General features: G+C 42.8%; 1 protein-coding gene across 1 annotated transcript in view; it reads right to left on the bottom strand.

The window, feature by feature from the left end:
- The window catches only part of Clcn5 (Cl-/H+ antiporter 5), a 174,844-nt gene that overhangs the window by 64,658 nt on the left and 91,967 nt on the right, over positions 1 to 18,219 (bottom strand). The window lies entirely within an intron of this gene.

Genomic DNA, 18,219 nt, shown 5'->3' with positions numbered 1-18,219 from the left:
AAAACCGGAAGTGGCACTGTGTCACAAGTGGTAGAGTCCTAACCTTGAGGTGAAGAGTTCAGGGACAGCGTCCAGGCCCAGAGTTCAAGTCCCATGACTGGCACACACACAAAGAAAAAGCACAGACATCATAAAAGTGTGCTCTTAGACCACAATGTAATTAGACTCGAAATCAAGAAAAGAGAGCTAGAGACAGGATTGTAAATGCCACACAAATCTCGGAAGTTTCTGAGAGAGTCTCCTGTTGCTCATTAAGGTAATCTAAGCCACTTGGGAGGTAGAAAATGAGAACACGGTTTTGTTGTTATTGCTGCTGCTGCTGCTGCTGCTGCTGCTGCTGTTGTTTGCCAGCCATTGGCTTGAACTTAAGATCTGGTCATCGTCCTTGAGCACTTTTGCTCAAGGCTAATGCTCTGCCACTTGAGCCACAGCACCACTTCTGGCTTTTTCTGGATATGTATACCAAGGAATCAAACCCAGGGATTTGTGCATGCTAGGCAAGCATTCTACCACTAGGCCCCATTCCTGGTCCAAGAACACAGTTTTAAGTCAGCTTAGGCAGAGAAGTTAGCAGGATTCCTACTTGACCCATAGATGAGCCCAGTGGCACTCACCTGTCATCCTGTCTACAGGGGAGGATGAGATTGGGAAGATTGCAGATCCATACAAGCTCAGACAGAAAAATACTCAAGATTCCAGCTCCATGAAAGAGAACTTGGTGTACCTCTTTGGCCCCAGAAACAATAGGAAGTCTGAAGTAAGTGGATGGCAGCTCAAGCATGCACTAAGGGTGGAAAGAAAAACACTCTCTTAAAAATTACCAGTAGGGCCAGGAGTTTGGCCTAGTGGTAGAGTGCTTGCCTAGCATGCAAGAAGACCCGGGTTCGATTCCTCAGTACCACATACGTAGCAAAAAGTCAGAAGTGGTGCTGTGGCTCAAGTGGTAGAGCCCTAGCCTTGAGAAAAATCCAGGGACAGTGCTCAGGCCCTGAGTCCAAGCCCAGGACTGGCAAAATAAATAAAAATTACCAGTAATAGAGCCGGGCGGGCATGGTGGAGATCTAAGGTGATCTAAGGATCAAGGTTCAAGATTTAAAGTCAGCCTGGGGGCAAAAGGACCTAGACTCTTATCTCAAATTAACTTCCAGAAAACAAGAAGGGGTCTTGGCTCAAGGGTAGACTTGAGCTGAAGAGCTCAGGGACAACACCCAGGACCAGGGGTAGGGCGGTAGCCTTAAGCTGAAGAGCTCAGGGACAGTGCCCAATCCGAGTTCAAGTCCCATGACCCATCAAAAAAATTACCAATAATAAATAGGGCTGTAGGTGAGGTACAAGTGGTAGTGCATCAACGTAGCCAGCATGAGGCCTTTAGTTCAAACTCAATACCACAAAAAGAAGAAGATTCTGGAGAGATTTTAAAACATTTGAGATATGGTGGTGCATGCCTATCTATATTCTTAGCTACTCAGGAGGCTGAGATCTGAGGATCCTGGTTCAAAGCCATCAGGCAGGAAAGTCCATGATACCCATCTTTAATTAACCAGCAAAACTCTAGGAATGGAGTTGTGGTTTAAGTGGTACAGCACCATCCTTGAGTGGGAGAGCTAATGGAGAGAGATCAGGCCCTGAGTTCAAGCCTCAGTACCGACACACACAAAAAAATTCAGATTAGGGCCAGGAGTTTAGCCTAGTGGTAGAGTGCTTTCCTATCATGCAGGAAGACCTGGGTTTGATTCCTTGGTACCACATACATAGAAAAAATCCAGAAGTAGTACTGTGGCTCAAGTGGTAGAGTTCCAGCCTTGAGAAAGTCCAAGGACAGTGCTCAGGCCCTGAGCTCAAGCCCAGGACTGGCAAAAAAATCAGATTAAAAGGGGGGAAAACAGTGTATAAAAATTGTGGGGGGCCTGGAGTTTGACCTAGTGGTAGACTGCTTGCCTATCATGCATGAAGCCCTGGGTTTGATTCCTCTTTATCACAAACACAGAAAAAAGCCAGAAGTGGTACTGTGGTTCAAGTAGTAGAGCACTGGCCTTGAGCAGAAAAAGGTATGGACAGCGCCCAGGCCCTGAGTTCAAGCCCCAGGACTAGAAAAAAATTGTGGGATATTGTGAAACTAGTCCTTAGAGGTAAATTCATAGTATTCGATGCATAACTTTAAAAAAGAATAAAGCTTTAAAATCAATCACCTACATTTCTACTTTGGGAGATTAGGAAAAAAGGAAGAGAAAAAATTCTAGGTATTAAAAGAAATTAAGTAATAAAAATAGAATATAATTTATTGAAACAGAGAACAATTATAGCCTAGTGGCAGAGTGCTTACCTATCATATTTAAGGGCCTGGGTTGCATCCCTAGCCCTGAGAAGGATATGGAAAAGGAAAAGTTCAGCCCCAGTACAGGCACAGACAAAAAGTGATGGTACATGCCTTTAATTTCAGCACATGGGAAGTTAAGGCAGGAAGGTCCTAATTTTGAAGCCATAGGGAAATCCTGTCTCAGAAAAACAAGGCCAATCATTATTGATCGCACTGATCATTAAAAAATGGAAAAGGATTACTATTAATAATTCTAGATCCACATATTTTATAGCCTAGATGAAATGGACTAAAGTCTTTGTAAAAATACAATCCACCAAAATTCATACAAGGAGAATTAAATCATGCTAATAGAATTTTAACTACTTAAAAACTGAATCACTAATAAACCTGCAAAATGGAAAGAACAGATCTGGATACGTTTCCTAATGTAGTCTAATATTTGCAAGAAATAATATCATTTGTCTACAATCAATTGCAGAAGATAAAAGGCTACTTAAATCATGCTATAAAGCCAGTATTACTCTAATATCAAAATCAGTTATAGAAACAAGAAAACTATAAACAAGTATCTCCTGTGAACATACATGAAAATCTTGAATAAAATATTTATGTTGGAAGTGGTGCTATGGTAGAACACTAGCCTTGAGTTTGAATAGCTTAGGAACAATGCCCAGGTCCAGAGTTAGAGGCCCATGACAGACAAAAAAAAAACAGAAACAAAACAAAATAACAGATATAGCTGAGAATGTGGCTTCACGGTAGAGTGCTTGCCTAGCATGCATGAAGTCCTGGGTTTGATTCCACAATACCATATAAACAGAAAAAACCAGACATGGCACTGTGGTTCAAGTGGTAGATGGCTAGCCTTGAGCAAAAGAAGTTCAGGGGCAGTGTCTAGGACCTGAGTTCAAGCCCCAGGAATGAATATACATATACATATATGTGTGTGTGTGTGTGTGTGTGTGTGTGTGTGTGTGTGTGTGTGTATAATCTAACAAGATATAAAAAGAATTAGATACTGTAACACTGTAACCAAATATGTTTTTTTTTGGAGGGGGCAGTCTTGGGGCTTGAACTCAGGGCCTGAAGACTGTCCTTGGGCTTTCCTCAAGGCTTAGAGCGCTACCACTTCAGCCATAGCACCACTTCCAGCTTTTTTTTCTATATATTTGGGAATGTGGTACCGAGGAATCAAACCCAGATCTTCATGCATGAGGGGCAAGCACTCTACCAGTAGGCCAAACACCCGGCCATCAAATGGTGTTTAAATTAAAGGCTAGTTCAACATTAAAAACTAATGTAATTGCCAGGCATTGGTGGCTCATACTTGTAAACCTTGCTACTCAGGAGGCTGAGATCTAAGGATCATGGTTCAAAGCTAGCCCAGGCAGGCAAGTCTATGAGACTCTTATCTCCAATTAACCACCAGAAACCAGAAACCATGGTTCAAAGTGGTAGAGAACTGGGCTTGATCAAAAGAACTCAGAGACAGTGCCCAGGCCCTGAGTTCAAGCCCCACAACCAGCAAAAATAAAAAAAGAAGAAAAAAAAGAAAAGAAAAAGAAATCATTCACAAGAACAAACTAAAGAAGAAAATTCACATGACCAAAGTACTGGGCAACATTCAATCATGAATTCATAAAAATAAAACTTCCAACTGGGTGCAAATGCCTCATGCCTGTCATCTTTGGTACTCAGGAGGCTGTGGTCTGAGAACCATGGTTCAAAGCCAGCCTAGCTACAGTTAAGCATCCCTTCCTCCCACAGAAAAATAGCCAGAAGTAGAGCTCTTTTCCCAGTGGTAGAATGCTGGACTTGAGCAAAAAAATCTTACGGACATTTCCCAGGCCCTAAGTTCAAGCCTCAGGACTGACACAAAATAAAGTAAAACCTCCAGCAAACCAGGAAACCAGGGGAACTTTCTCAACTTGATGAAGAACAACCACAAAAATCATCCTACTAGGCACTGAGCAAGTTGAAACCAGTAAGATTTTTGGGGGAAAAAGCAAGGCTGTCACCCACTATTACGCCTTTTCAACATCATATTGAAAGTTCTTGCTAAGACATTAAGACAAGGAAAGGAAATACAATATATACAAAGTGGGAAAATAGAAGCAAATCTCGGTTTATAGATACCATGAGTGTCTTTGTTGATAATTCCAAAGAATTGCTGGGCACAGTGGTTTAAGTCTATAATTGTGGTTCAATGCCTCTCTGAACATAAAAAAGTTGATAAAACTCCATTTAAACCAGTGGTTGGGCACAGTGGCACACACCTGCTACCTCCAGCAGCAGGGTACATAAGTAGAAAGGTCACAGTCCAGGCTAGCCTAGGCATAAATTGAGACATTACCTTAAAAATAACCACTTAAAAAATAGCTAAAGGCATGGGTCAAGTGGTAGAGTTTCTATATGGCAAGCCCTGAATTCAATCTGCAGGATTGCCAAATTCTAAGAGAACAACAAAAAGACATGGAACTAATAAGTACCTTTAGAAGAGCAGTTGTAGAATATAAAGTTAATATACAAAAGTCAGCTGTTTCCTGTACACCAATTTAGATTTGAAAATAAAAATGTTACCTATATAAGAACTAAAATTGGAAACAACTAGGTAAAACACTAAAAAAAATCCATACAAGACTGATGTGAGCAAAATCAAGAAATTCTAAATCAACAGATTCTAAAGGCATTAGTGGTTCATAACTATCACTCCTAACTATTTGAGGGTTGAGGATCATGGATCAAAGACTGCCAAGGCAAGAAAATCTGTGCAACTTTTATCTCCAATGAACCACCAAAAAGTGGAGCTGTGGTTCTAGTGGTTAGAGCACCAGCCTTGAGTAAAAATGCTAAGTGACAGGATCCAGACCCCAAGTTTAAGCCCCAGTTCCAACACACCAAGGGAGGGAGAGGGGAAAGAAAGGGGAGGAGGAGGGGAGGAGAGAGAAAGGGGTAAGATAACTGAGCCAATGAAAATATTCAGATGACAAAGAAGCATATGAAAAGATACTTAACATCCCAAGTCACCAGGGATTTGTATATTAAACTGAGGCACTGCAGCATATATACATATTCAAATAGTTAAAATCCAAAACACTGACAACCAAGAATTCTTTTTCATTGCCCGTGGGAGCACAAGAAGGCACCGCTACTTTGGAAAACAGCTTTGTGGTTTCTTACAAAATTAAACAGTCATACCATATGATACAGCAATTGTACTCCTGGCATTCACCCAAATGAGCTGAGAATTTATGTCCACACAAAATCCTACACACATATGTTTATAGCACTTTTATTCATAATTGCCAAAACGTGAAAGCAACCAAGTTGCCCTGCAATAGATGAATGGATAAATTGCCGTAATCTAGACAATGGAATGTTACTCATCAATCATAAGAAATAAGCTATTGAGCCATGGAAAGACTTGGAGGAGTCCTAAATTCATGATGCTCTAGTTCAAACCCCAGAACCGGTACAGAACACACACACACACACACACACACACACACACACACACACACACACACAATCTGCACTGAGGATCTATATGAACTTCGTTCTCCTAAACTTTCTCACTAGATATTCTTCCTACCTTGTTCATCTCTGCATCCTCAACACTTAACACAGTATCCAACACAGAAGAAATTTAAGGCATGAGGAAGCAAGAAGATACAATGGCATTGGGTCCTTCTAACAAATAGGCAATGCTTCTTGCATTGAATCCTTGACTGAAGACAATACTGAGCTTCTACATTGAAAGGAAGTGAATGGGGAACATATCAGAAGGCCTTATTGCCTGCCCATCATCCTGTGTAGATACCAGGAAGGAATAAAAGTAATCTCATTCTCACACTCTGGGTACCTGAGCATGTAGATATTATTTAAGAAGTCCACTCATTCCGGTCATAGAAAAGACCACCAGAGATTGTTGTTCTTAATGTAATGCACTATGTTATTTCTCTTCTCTTTTTTGCCCTTATGGTTAATCTCATATTGTTACTGCATCTGACTTTGTTACCTGGTATTTTGTCTATTTGTTTATTGAAATATGAACGAGAAGGGAGGAAAACAAGATGATTGGGAGGGGTGGGTGGAGGGAAACAGGACAAAAACATGAGAAGGAGCATCAATATATGAGAAGTAATGCACCTACTACCTGACAAATGTAACCGTAACCACGCCATACATGATCCCAGCAATAAAAAATAAGACCATGAAAGTCCTTGAAAACTCTTTCGTTTCTGAAATATGCTTGTTCAATACGTATCTACCATTTCAAATCTCTATTACAAGGAAGGGAGAAAGAGAGTAAGGCACAGGTACAGGATCCTTGTCCTTCTTGATGCAGTTGAGCTCACCTTCTCTGAACCCTTGCCCAGGTGCATTGCATTCAGATAGCACTGGCACCCAGATAGCAAGGATTAGAGAGGGGGAGCAGGACAGAAGGCTCAGGGTCATTATGTTCTCAATGCAGAAAAAGTTCTCTGTTCCACAAGTATCTGGAAACATGGGAATAATAAATCTTGCAGTTTATATGTTTTGGAAAGGATGGCAATAAGAAGTTCCATTCTAGCTAGGTACTGGTGATTCATGCCTGTAATCCCAGCTATTCAGGAGGTTGAAATCTGAGGATCATGATTCAAAGCTAGCTTGGGCAGGAAAGTCTATGAGACTTGTAATCTCCAATTAACCAGCAAAAGTCAGAAGTGGAGCTGTGGCACAAGTGATGGAGTACTAGCCTTGAGTTAAAAAAAAAAAGCTGAAGGATCATGCCCAAATAGTGTTCAATGACATTTCAAGCCCCAGGACCAGCTCATATGTGCGTGTGCATGCACGAGTGCACACACATACACACACACACACACACACACACAAACACACAAGTTCCATTCTGTGCACTAGCACATGGAGAAATATTACATGCCATGAAAGCCCCTCTCCTATATGTCTCCTTTGGAGCAAGGACCAAGTTCACCCACTGGTTATGGTCTATCAGCACAGTATCAGTTCATCCCACATTTGATCTGGAATTGTGGAAGGAAAGGAAAGGGAGGAAGGAAAATGCTCAAGTTCACAGGTACTTGGACCTTCTACATGCAGTAAAGTGAGTAGGTGCTCCCTGCTCTTGGGGCAGGAAGTTTGGCTTAGTGGTAGAGTGCTTGCTTAGCATGTACAAAAACCAAGGTTTGATTCCTCGGTACCACATACATAGAAAAAGCTGGAAGTGATACTGTGGCTCAAGTGGTAGAGCTCTAGCCTTGAGAAAGCCCAAGGACAGTGCTCAGGCCCTGAGTGCAACCCAGGGCTGGCAAAAAAATAGTGCTCACATTGAGGTAACCATGATAGAAGAGTGGGAGCAAAGCAGTAGACTTGGGATAGATATACCACATAAACATACACAGGTCTTATTGTCTGGGCAAAGGGATAAAGAGAAGCTCAACTCATGGAACCTTGATCCTATGTATCTACAAGAAGTTCGATATCATATGGAACCTACTAGAATATCTCTGAACCTACTAGATAGTATGGTTTGCGTCTGAGATTGTGGCATCCCTACACATTTATTAAAGGGATGGTTAAATAAATGGATGGGCCAAAAACTGCACCAAAGACCCACTGAAAGAATTATCAAAACAAAGGGAAGTGTTGCATAGGCTCTGTCCTAAATGAAAACAAAAGCTCATGATCTTGTATGATTGCATTATGCCCAGTGTACTGATAAGATAGCACTCATATTGGGAATGATATATTCTCAGCATTTAGGAAACAGAGGTAGGATAATAATGAATTTGATTGCACAGTAGGAAATTATCTCAAGAAAGAACAACAAAAAAAACCCATTTGCATTAGGGCTGTAAGGAGAAGTAAAGGCAAACAACAAAAAAAACCAGGCCTGAGGCACATGTACATCAGATGTGCGTTTCAGTGTGTGTATTACAAAACAGTTCATGTGAAGGCCCCTTTCCTGTCTTTCAGTTTTGTACAGAAATATGTCAACACAAGCATGTGTATATGTACATAACACGGGAGTATGATATACACAGAAAAATGACAATATTCCATTGCTGGCAGACTCATAATGCCTGCTGCCACAGCCTAGGGAAGATTATTTACCACACTTCTCCATTGGACAGGGAGCCCAGCTCACAGCATGCCAGCAGTGCTCATTAAATATACGCTGAATGAATTGTTAGGCAGAAGATTCGTGGTGTTGAGGCCCGCTCTCCTGTAATCCATGCACATAGGAGGTGTATTGAGAATTCCCAACTCCGATATGCAATGGGTATAGGAGAAGGAGCAGTTCATTCTTCTGTAAACCCTGTGTGTATATGCAGTGAGAAAAACTGTCCTTTTAAATCAATGTATACTGCTTAAAATGTCTTCCTTGGACGGGTGGCTTGGCTCCTGTGAAGGAAGAGGAACTGCTTTGGGATTAGGAAGGATTTTTGAAATGTAAGGTTTTTGTCTTAGACTGGTTTCTTTTCAAGATGGAATTAAGACATTTCCCCCCCCCAAAACTGTTCAAGAAATAGCACAGGGTGTGAGCATATTTTGAGATTACTTGTGAACTGTTAAGTCTTATTTCAAAATCACCTTATATGAATATATTTTGCCCTATTCAAACTAGTCAGCAGAAGGGCAGGGCCTGCTGTGTTAGGGATAAATATTAGAGCAGATTGCCTGCTCTGTGGGTTTACTTGCCAGGTGTTTGGATGATGGGACACCTCAGAAGTAAATTTCACATCACTGAGACAATTCTTTATTTTCATGTCAATTGTTGTGACTCCAATGGTTCTTGGAGAACATATTTATAACAATGCTTGCATGTGTTTACAGGAAAGGCTCGCTTTCTTATATATAAGGAGAGGGTAGGGAAAGGTAAAGAAAAGGATCTGTCCCACACACAGTAGCAGGGAGGGAAACAACAGGAAGACTCCTCCCATCTCATTTTGTCTAAAGGAAGGCTCGGGAGTGTAGCCTAATGGTAGAGTGCCCGCCTACACAAAGCCCTGGCTTCAATTCCTAGGTACCACATACACAGGAAAAGCTGAAAGTGGCACTGTGGCTCAAGTGGCAGAGTTCTATCCTTGAGCAAAAGTGTCCAAGGACAGTGCCCGGGCCCTGAGTTCAAGCCCCAGGACTGGCAAAACCCCCCCAAAAAAAAAAAGGAGGAAAAGAGAAGAAAGAAAAAGCTTACTGAAGCCAGGCATTGGTGGCTCTCATCACTACTCAGGATCCTGAGATCTAAGGATCACAGTTCAAAGCCAGTCAGAGCAGAAAAATCCATGAGAGTCTTATCTCCAATTAACCAGCAAAATGCCAAAAGGTGTGGTTCCACTGGTAGAGCAGGAGCCTTGAGCAAAATAAGCCAAGCAATGACATGAGGCCCTTAGTTTAAGCCCCAACACTGCGGTGTGCACACATGCATATGCCCATAATAGCCCCCCTCCCCACATACACACAGAGGAAATCTCATTGAAGCCAGCTCTAGTGATGCAGCCTGAAATCCCAGCACAATGGTGGAAAAGACAGGAGACTGTGAGTTGAGAGAAGAATGAAAGGAAGGGAAGAAAAAGAAAGCTGGTTGCTCACTGGTGGAATACTGGGAGAAGAGAGGGAGGGAGAAGAAAGGGTAAGAGGGAAAGAAGGAGAGATGGAGAAAGACAGAAGGAGGGAGGAGAGAACAAACAAAACAGGCTTCATTTCTCCCTCCTGGTGTGTTCCCTGTACATACATAGGTCCTTGGTTCTGGGTGCGTGCGTGTGTGTGTGTGTGTGTGTGTGTGTGTGTGTGTGTGTGTGTGTGCCAGTCCCATTGTTCCTTAGTTCTGGGTGCGTGAGTGTGTGTGTGTGTGTGTGTGTGTGTGTGTGCGTGTAGGCGCGCGCGCCAGTCCTCATGCTTGAAGTCAAGGCCCAGGTACTGTCTCTGAGCTTTTGTACTCCACACTAGTGCTCTACCACACTTGAGTCACAGATATACTTCCAGCATTTTGCTGGTTAATTGGAGATGAGAATCTCACAGACTTCCCTGCCCCAGCTAGCTTTGAACTGTGATCCTTAGATCTCTCCTGATTACAGGTGTGAGCCACCAGCAGCAGACCAGCTCCTGTTTTGATTCTTACTTCAACCTCTAATATTAAATTAGTATCTGGTGTCTAGCAGACACTTGACTGTGGAATGTGGGGAAAGAAGCAGGGAGAAATGATGTACAGGAGCTCTGCCTTATTCCATTCCTTAGCGTCCTTGGGTAGAGACTAAAAGACAAGGTAGTATGGGCACTTAGGCTGAAGAAATGTGCCTGATGCAGTAGATCCGAGGGCCCTCTCTGTGGGTATAGGTCTGCATGTGGGTTAGCAGTTGGGATCCTTCTCCAACACAGTGGGATTGTGTAGGATTATACTGAGGGACCAAAAAATGCTGTTAGCCAGGCATCACACCTGTAATCCTGGCTACAAAGGGCACTGAGATGTGACGATCGTGATTTGAAGCCAACAAGGGAAAGAAAGTCCATGAGACTCGTATCTACAATTAAGCACCAAAAAACCCCCCAAAATCAAAAACAGCATTGGAGCTCTGCTCAAGAGAAAGAGCGCTAACATTGAGCAAAAGGGCTCAGAAACAGTGCCCAGCCCCACCACCAGCAATAATAATAATAATAATAATAATAATGATGATGATGATGATGATGATAAATGCTAGAGAAATAGAAATAGAGAGGGGAGAAGTCAGAGATGAGGATGTGCATCAAGTCCCAATCTGCAGCCCACCTCTCTCAGACATGCACACATAAAGAAAGTGAAAGAACCCACTCCCGCAGGACTGTTTGCTTTGTAAAGGGAAGAGTTAGATGTAGATTTTCCCGTCCCCCCCCACCATGGGCCAACTTCCCATCACAACTTCTGCAAGAGACACAGACACAGCAAGGGTAAGGAAGGCCACGAAGGTGCTCTGTTCTAGGCGAGGATAATGCTCGCCCTCATTGAACCCTTGCCCAGGTGCACTGCATTCAGAAAGCATTCTCACCCAAGTAGCAAGGATTGGTGAGGGGGAGCCTGAACAGAAGTTTCCAGCACCTGCCTGCCCACCTGGTATGTGAATTACACAAGAAGGTTCACTGTTCTTGCCCTAATGCATTTAACCCAGAGCTGAATTGAAGTCAAGAGAAATTTCTCCTAGTGTCAGTGACAGTGATGATAAGCAGTACTTGTGTGTGTGTGTGTGTGGAAGGGGGTAGATAAGAAGTTTCCTACGTGGACCCTCTCTCATTCAACACATGCAAGGGTCATGGCTGAGGAGCTCATCCATTGCCCTTCTCCAGCCTCTGAGATCCAGAAGGGCAGAAGCCAAGTCAGTGTGTCATTCACTCTTCTGTATCCCAAGTTTAGCACAGTGGCCAAGACATATTATTTGTGAAAGGGAAGAAGACAGATGAAGGGCAGAAAGCAGGAAAGATGCAGGCAAGCAGCAAGCAGGTGACAGGTGACACAAAGCAGCAAGCAGTTGACAGGTGATACACAGTTCTTCAGTCCTTCTCCAAGCTGAGGAGACTCACCCTCTTGGAATCCTTGCCCGGGTGCATTGCATTCAGAAAGCATTCTCACCCAGGGACAAAGGATTAGAGAGGAGGAGCAGAGTAGAAGGCCTCAGGCAACTGGGGAATAAAGAGAATACTCACGTTCATACAGAGGTGAAGGCCTGCCCACAGGACAGTATGTAGTTCATTCTCCCACAGAAGAGAGACAGACCCTCTAGAGAGATTATGGATTAGGGGCCATCTTAGATACCACTGTGTCTCTGATGCATGATACAAAATCGTATACCTCATAGCAAACTCAAACATGGGAAAGAAGGCATGAAGATAGCAGAAGCAATTAAAGGGATTCAGTTCTTCTACATGCAGACAAGTCTCGCCCTCTTTGAATCCTTGAATAGGTGTGTTGCACTGAAACAGCACTCACACCTAGGTTCCAAGGATTCTAGAGGGGGAGCAGACAAGCAGGCTCTGCCTCTTCCTGTGTGCGTGTGCATACCCACATTCATGTGGAGCTAGAACAAAGACACTTGTTGTGCATCCATGCCATGTCATGTCTGGCTGTACAGACAGGAAGAGAATATACTCTATTTCACAGCTCTAGGTGAAATGACAGAAGATTCAGACATTTGTGAGTGTGTTTTGGGGTGATGGTAGTGATGAACAGTCTATACTGTACCTACCCAGTCTCAGGGCATGTGGATGAAGTCGACAATGAGGCTTCCATCTTTCTTCCTTAACTGTAAGCTCCACGAGGGTAGAATAGGCCTAGCTTCTATACAACTCTAGACTCGTTGCCCAGTTTAATACTCTACATAGAGAAGGTGCTCAGAATATGTTTGTGGAATGCATGGAAGGAGATGAAGATAAAGCTCTCACTCTCAGAATCCTTGCCCAGGTGCATTGCACACACACAGCACTCTCACCCAGGTAGCAAGGATTAGAAAGGGGGAGCAAACACAAAGCCCCTGTAAGTTACCAAAGGCCCTTACCCTTCCAAGTAGTTAAGAAAGGCTTCTTCAGCTTCACAGATAAAGATGTTTAGGAGAACACATGTTTTGTCTGTTCTCTTGGATAACAAGAATAAAGTATACATCTAGAAGGCCAAACACACTGGGAAATAGAGACAAGAATGTGAGCAAGAAGACATAGAATGAAGAAGAGATCACAGTGAGGCTCAATTCCTTCAAACAATTTGGGTGACTATGCAATAATAAAGTAGTGCAGTTTAAGTGGCATATTTGTTCTCAAGTTTTAGCATGCATCCTGATCATCTAAAGCGCTTTGGTTATATTGAAAGAGAAAGAGTACAGGGTCTCTGTTTTGGTAGCTCTTGGGACCAAGATTTTATTTTTGTGTATATATGCTGATCCTGGGGACTGAACTCAGGGCCTGGGCATTGTCTCTTATCTTTTTGGTCAAGGCTAGAGTTCTACCACTTGAGCCACAGCTCCACTTGCATCTTTTGGGTGGCTAATTGGAGATAGGAGTCTCAGGCTTTCCTGCCTGGGCTGGTTTTGAACTGTGATCCTCATATCTCAGCCTCCTGAGTAGCTAGGATTACAGGCATGAGCCACCAATAAGCAGCTAAATGGGCATTTTTAAGAGGGGGTAGTCACATTCTTACCTGCAAGAGCCTTGTGAGAGGAAAGAGATCTGAATATCTGCGAGTGTAAGCACCTGTAAGGGGGAATGCATAGATATCTTCTCTTTAATCCCTTATGTGTGAGCTACTGAATCTCTCCAGAAGTCGCCTCAAATCTACTAAAACGTACAACCTTTCATATGAAAGACAGGAAGGAAAACATCTGAAGTTTCACTCTCTTCTGTGTGTGTGTGTGTGTGTGTGTGTGTGTGTGTAAGAGAATGAATGAATGAATGAATATAAAAAGTATGAGTTGAGCACCAGTGGCTCACCCCTGTAATCCTAGCTACCTCAGAAGGCCAAGATCTGAAGATCATGGTTTGAAGCCAGGGCAGGAAAGTTTGTGAAACTCTTATCTCCTATTGATCACAGAAAAAAAAGTGGTGCTGTGGCTCAAGTGGTAGAGTGCTAGCCCTGAGTGAAAGGAGCTCAGGGACAGCGCCTAAGCCCCAGAACAAGAAAAAAGAAAAAGAAAAAAAAAAGCACGTGAGGGAATGAAGATATTTTCCCTGTAAATATGAAACACAAAGGGCCCTGCCCCTGTCCCTGCATGTTCAGATACCTATGGAAGCTCAACTAGGAACATACAGGCCTCCTTTGCATGTTCATTCTCCTCTCTTTCTTGTGCATATGTGCCTATCTGAGATCTTTTTCACCAGCCCTGGGGCTTGAACTCAGGGCCTGAACATTGTCCTTGGGCTTTCTCCAAGGCTAGTGCTCTACCACTTGAACCACAGCACCATTTCCGGTTTTTTCTATGTATGTGGTACCGAGGAATCGAACCCGGGTCTTCGTGCATGCTAGGCAAGCACTCTACCACTAGGCCAAACTCCTGGCCCACTTTCCTGAGTTTTTATGTGCAAAGTGACAGAGAGCACTAACAAACAAGTATACCTTCATCCAATAGCTACTTTAGGACAGAATATCCACATGACCTCTTTCCTTCCTAGAAGGTGAGAAAGGCCTGGCTCATCATGTCAGTGAAACTGCACATACATCCCCAGATGCCTTTGGGTCCTGGCGGATGAGATGGAGTGCTGGGGAAGTGGAGACTAAAGAGTAATTTATTGTGTAGACTCTCCCTCTCTCTCTCTCTCTCTCTCTCTCTCTCTCTCTCTCTCTCTCTCTCTCTCTCTCTCTCTCTCTCTGTCTATGTCGAAACACAAGTAAGCTTCATCCTCCTCTAGGTGCTGATAAGACAGTGTGCTCAAGGGTCTCTGGCTATCCTGTTCACTATAGCTCCTTACATCCAGCAGACTGGTTCATAGTGCAAACTATAGTCATACACCACACGATTAGGCTTTGGTAAGCAATAAGCTGCATATACAATGATGGTACCACAAGAGTATATCATCCAGAGATGTTAGAGCCATCTTAAATTGGTATAAGTATACCTTGCTGTTCACAAAAAAATGATGAAATCACCTAACACATTTCTTAGAAGTCCTCATTCTTAAGCAATACATCGTGGCAAGCAGGCAGGCAAAAGAGAGAGGCAGGTACTCTGTCCTATCAGCAAATAAGGTTCATCTGCTCAGAATGTTGCTCTGCATGCATTGCAATGGAGAAAGAACAATCATCAGGTATCAAGGAGGATAGAACAGGAGCAAATGAGAAGGCTCAGGCGCCTATATGGAAAGGAGGAAAGACAAAACTTGTTTTTCCAGCCCCTTGAATAGAGCAAGTCAAGCTTAGAAGGAATGAAGAACTGTATTCTCAGGTAGGAATTCAATAATCAGCAAGCCCAGCTCCCTCTCCCCGAATGCTTTGCTCACTATTGGACTCCTAATTCTTAGAGTAATTAAAAAGGATCCATGAAAGGATCTGGGAGAGGTGATAGGTAGATGCTTTCGACTCAGTGTAGAGCACTCTTGCTCTCTATTGGTCTGTACTCCAGGACACTGCACTATATCTTTAGCACCTATTCTGGTGGTATCCATATATGCATCCAACTTACACGTGAGAAAGAGGAATAAAAAGGTTCAGCTTGGGCTGGGAGTTTGGCCTGGTGGTAGAATACTTACCTGGCATGCGCGGAGACCCGGGTTCAACTCCTCGGTACCACATATATAGAAAAAAAGGTGGAAGTGGTGCTGTGGCTCAAGAGGTAGAGCACTAGCCTTGAGAAAGCCCAAGGACAATGCTCAGGCCCTGAGGTCAAACCCCAAGACTGGCAAAAAAAATTCAGTTTTTTACTCCTTTCATGCTTCACACCCAATATAGCAATATATTGAGTGTAAAGCATGATTTGGCTTTAACCTGAAAGGATATCTATATCTGACTACTTTTCATAACCTTCACTACTTACTACCCTGATTTGATCTCCCTCTGACTTTATGCAGTGGCTTGCTCACCTGAATCAATCTCACCTGTATTATTTCAATGGCCCGCGAATCAGTCTTCCACTTTCTAACGCTGTTCCTCCTATGCATCACAAAACAGTCAGAATGAAGCAAAATGCTGGGTATGTGGGCACATGCCTGTTATCCTAGCTACTCAGGAGACTGAGGTCACGGTTCAAAGTCAACCCAGGTAAGAAAGTCTGTGGGACTCATCTCCAATTAACCACCAAAAGATCTGGAACTGGAGCTGTGGTTCAAGTGATATAGTACTAGCTTTGAGCATAAAAGTTCAAAGATAGTGCCCAGGGCAAGTCCCAGGACATGGGGATGGGGAGACACACACACACACCTTCAATAAACCTGATCTTGAATTCAAGTACAAGCATAAACTCATGATGTATTTTACTTACAAAGAGAACAAAATCGGGCTGGGAGTTTGGCCTAGTGGTAGAGTGCTTGCCTAGCATGCATGAACTCCTCGGTACCACATACATAGAAAAAAAAAAGTTTGGAAATGGTGCTGTGTCTCAAGTGGTAGAGTTCTAGCTTTGAGAAAGCTCAAGTACAGGGCTCAGGCCCTTGAGCTCAATCCCAGAACTGGCAAAATAATAATAATAAGAAGAAGACAAAATAGTTTGCTATTGTGCTGACTTTGAGGAAGCCCCCAAATAATTATCGATGTAAAGGGAATGAGTACACCTAGTTCCCAGATATGATCTCTAAATAACATGTCTGACTGAAAGAAATCAATACTTCCTGAATACAGGTCAGATTCCAGGTCTGGTGAAGGAGATGTCTGACAAGCACTAGAAACATTTGCGTCCCTGAAGACAGAAAATGAAGTAACTACTGGGGCTTGTCGAAAGTACTGAACACCGACTTGAAGCAGCTTACATTGGTAAAGGATGAGATACTTGACTTCACTGAAGACAAGAATGGCAATGAAATGAAAGACCGTATATTTAAAACCATGAGTTTATCATAAGAAGTTTTTGATTTTGTTGGTCATAGGGCTTGAACTTTGGGCCTGGGCACTGTCCCTGAGCTTCTTTGGTTCAAAACTAGCACTCTACACTTGAGCCACAATGTCAATTCCGGTTTTCTAGTGGGTACCTGGAGGTGCCCAGGCTGGCTCAGAACCATGATCATCAGATTTTAGCCTCCTGAATAGCTAGGATTACAGGCAGCACCCTGCTTAACATAAGAGTTTTTTTTCCAAACCCTCTTTATATATTGGATCCCAGTATATAATGAAAATATAGCATTTATTCTGTGCTTCCCATAAAAATTACACTACTGAGTAATTAAATAGTAGATATGAGGAAATTTTTCTTTATAAAAGCAATTCAGCTAATAAACTAAGAGCAAATAATATAATTAGAATATTGTCATTTTGCAACCCTTAATGAAATAATGGCCTAGGAATTGAACATCAGTGGTAAATTAGTATCACAGAGACAGACAACTAGTCATTAAGTATCTCTTGATGGGAGTAGTTCTGCTTCACTTCCCCAAAATTAAGCCCTTATCTGTTTGCCTTCTAGATATAACTATCAATTTACAGTTATTATAAACAAGGAATGGGAACATGTAAACTACAGCTGAGGGATATGATCAGAAAAGTCCAGACTGTGGAAAATCAGTTTCAGGCCTCTTTTGCCAAACAAATGAATATAAGGAATGAAAAAAATATTTAAATGGCAGGAGTGGGTGTCATAGTTTACAAACTTAAAATGCCTACCAATCCAATGTAATGGAAGGACTTTATTTGCATCCTAATTTATGGTAGCTGTGAAAAAAGAAGAAATTTGAACAATGTACCTATGATGTTAGGAAATTACTGACAATTTTTCAGTGTAATAGTGACATGATGAGTTGTTTTTAGGTCCTTACCTTTTAAAAACTCATACTAATCATTAGCTCTCCCTTTCTTCTATCCCATCTTACTACTTCCCACCTTTCTGCTGCTGCCACTATGGCTCTTTGATGCTCCCAGAACATAGATAGCCTTTCCCCTTTCCTCACAGTCCTAGGAGATGGTAAATCTTTACCAGCATTTCTTCCTTCACTGCCCCATCCACTTTGTATCCACTGTCCTCGCTTTATCACTCCCTAGTGGGCATGTTATGTATTTTCCTTATTCACAATGTCTGCTTTCCCCTACCATGGCATAGATTCCTGTCTGTCCATCTGTCCGTCCGTCCGTCCGTCCGTCCGTCCGTCTATCTGTCTGTCTCTGTCTCTCCCTCTGTCTTTATCTATCTCTGACTATCTCTGACTCTCTCTCTTTTCTCTGTCTCTCTCTGTGTCTCTGTCTCTGTCTCTCTGTCGTGAGGCTTGAACTCTAAGCCTGGACACTGTCCCTAAGCTCTTCAGCTCAA

The sequence above is a fragment of the Megascapheus bottae genome, chromosome X (genome assembly GCF_031878675.1).
Source record: "Megascapheus bottae isolate mThoBot1 chromosome X, mThoBot2.hap1, whole genome shotgun sequence".
Classification (NCBI taxonomy): Eukaryota; Metazoa; Chordata; class Mammalia; order Rodentia; family Geomyidae; genus Megascapheus; species Megascapheus bottae.
This window is presented reverse-complemented; position numbering and strand designations above follow the sequence as displayed.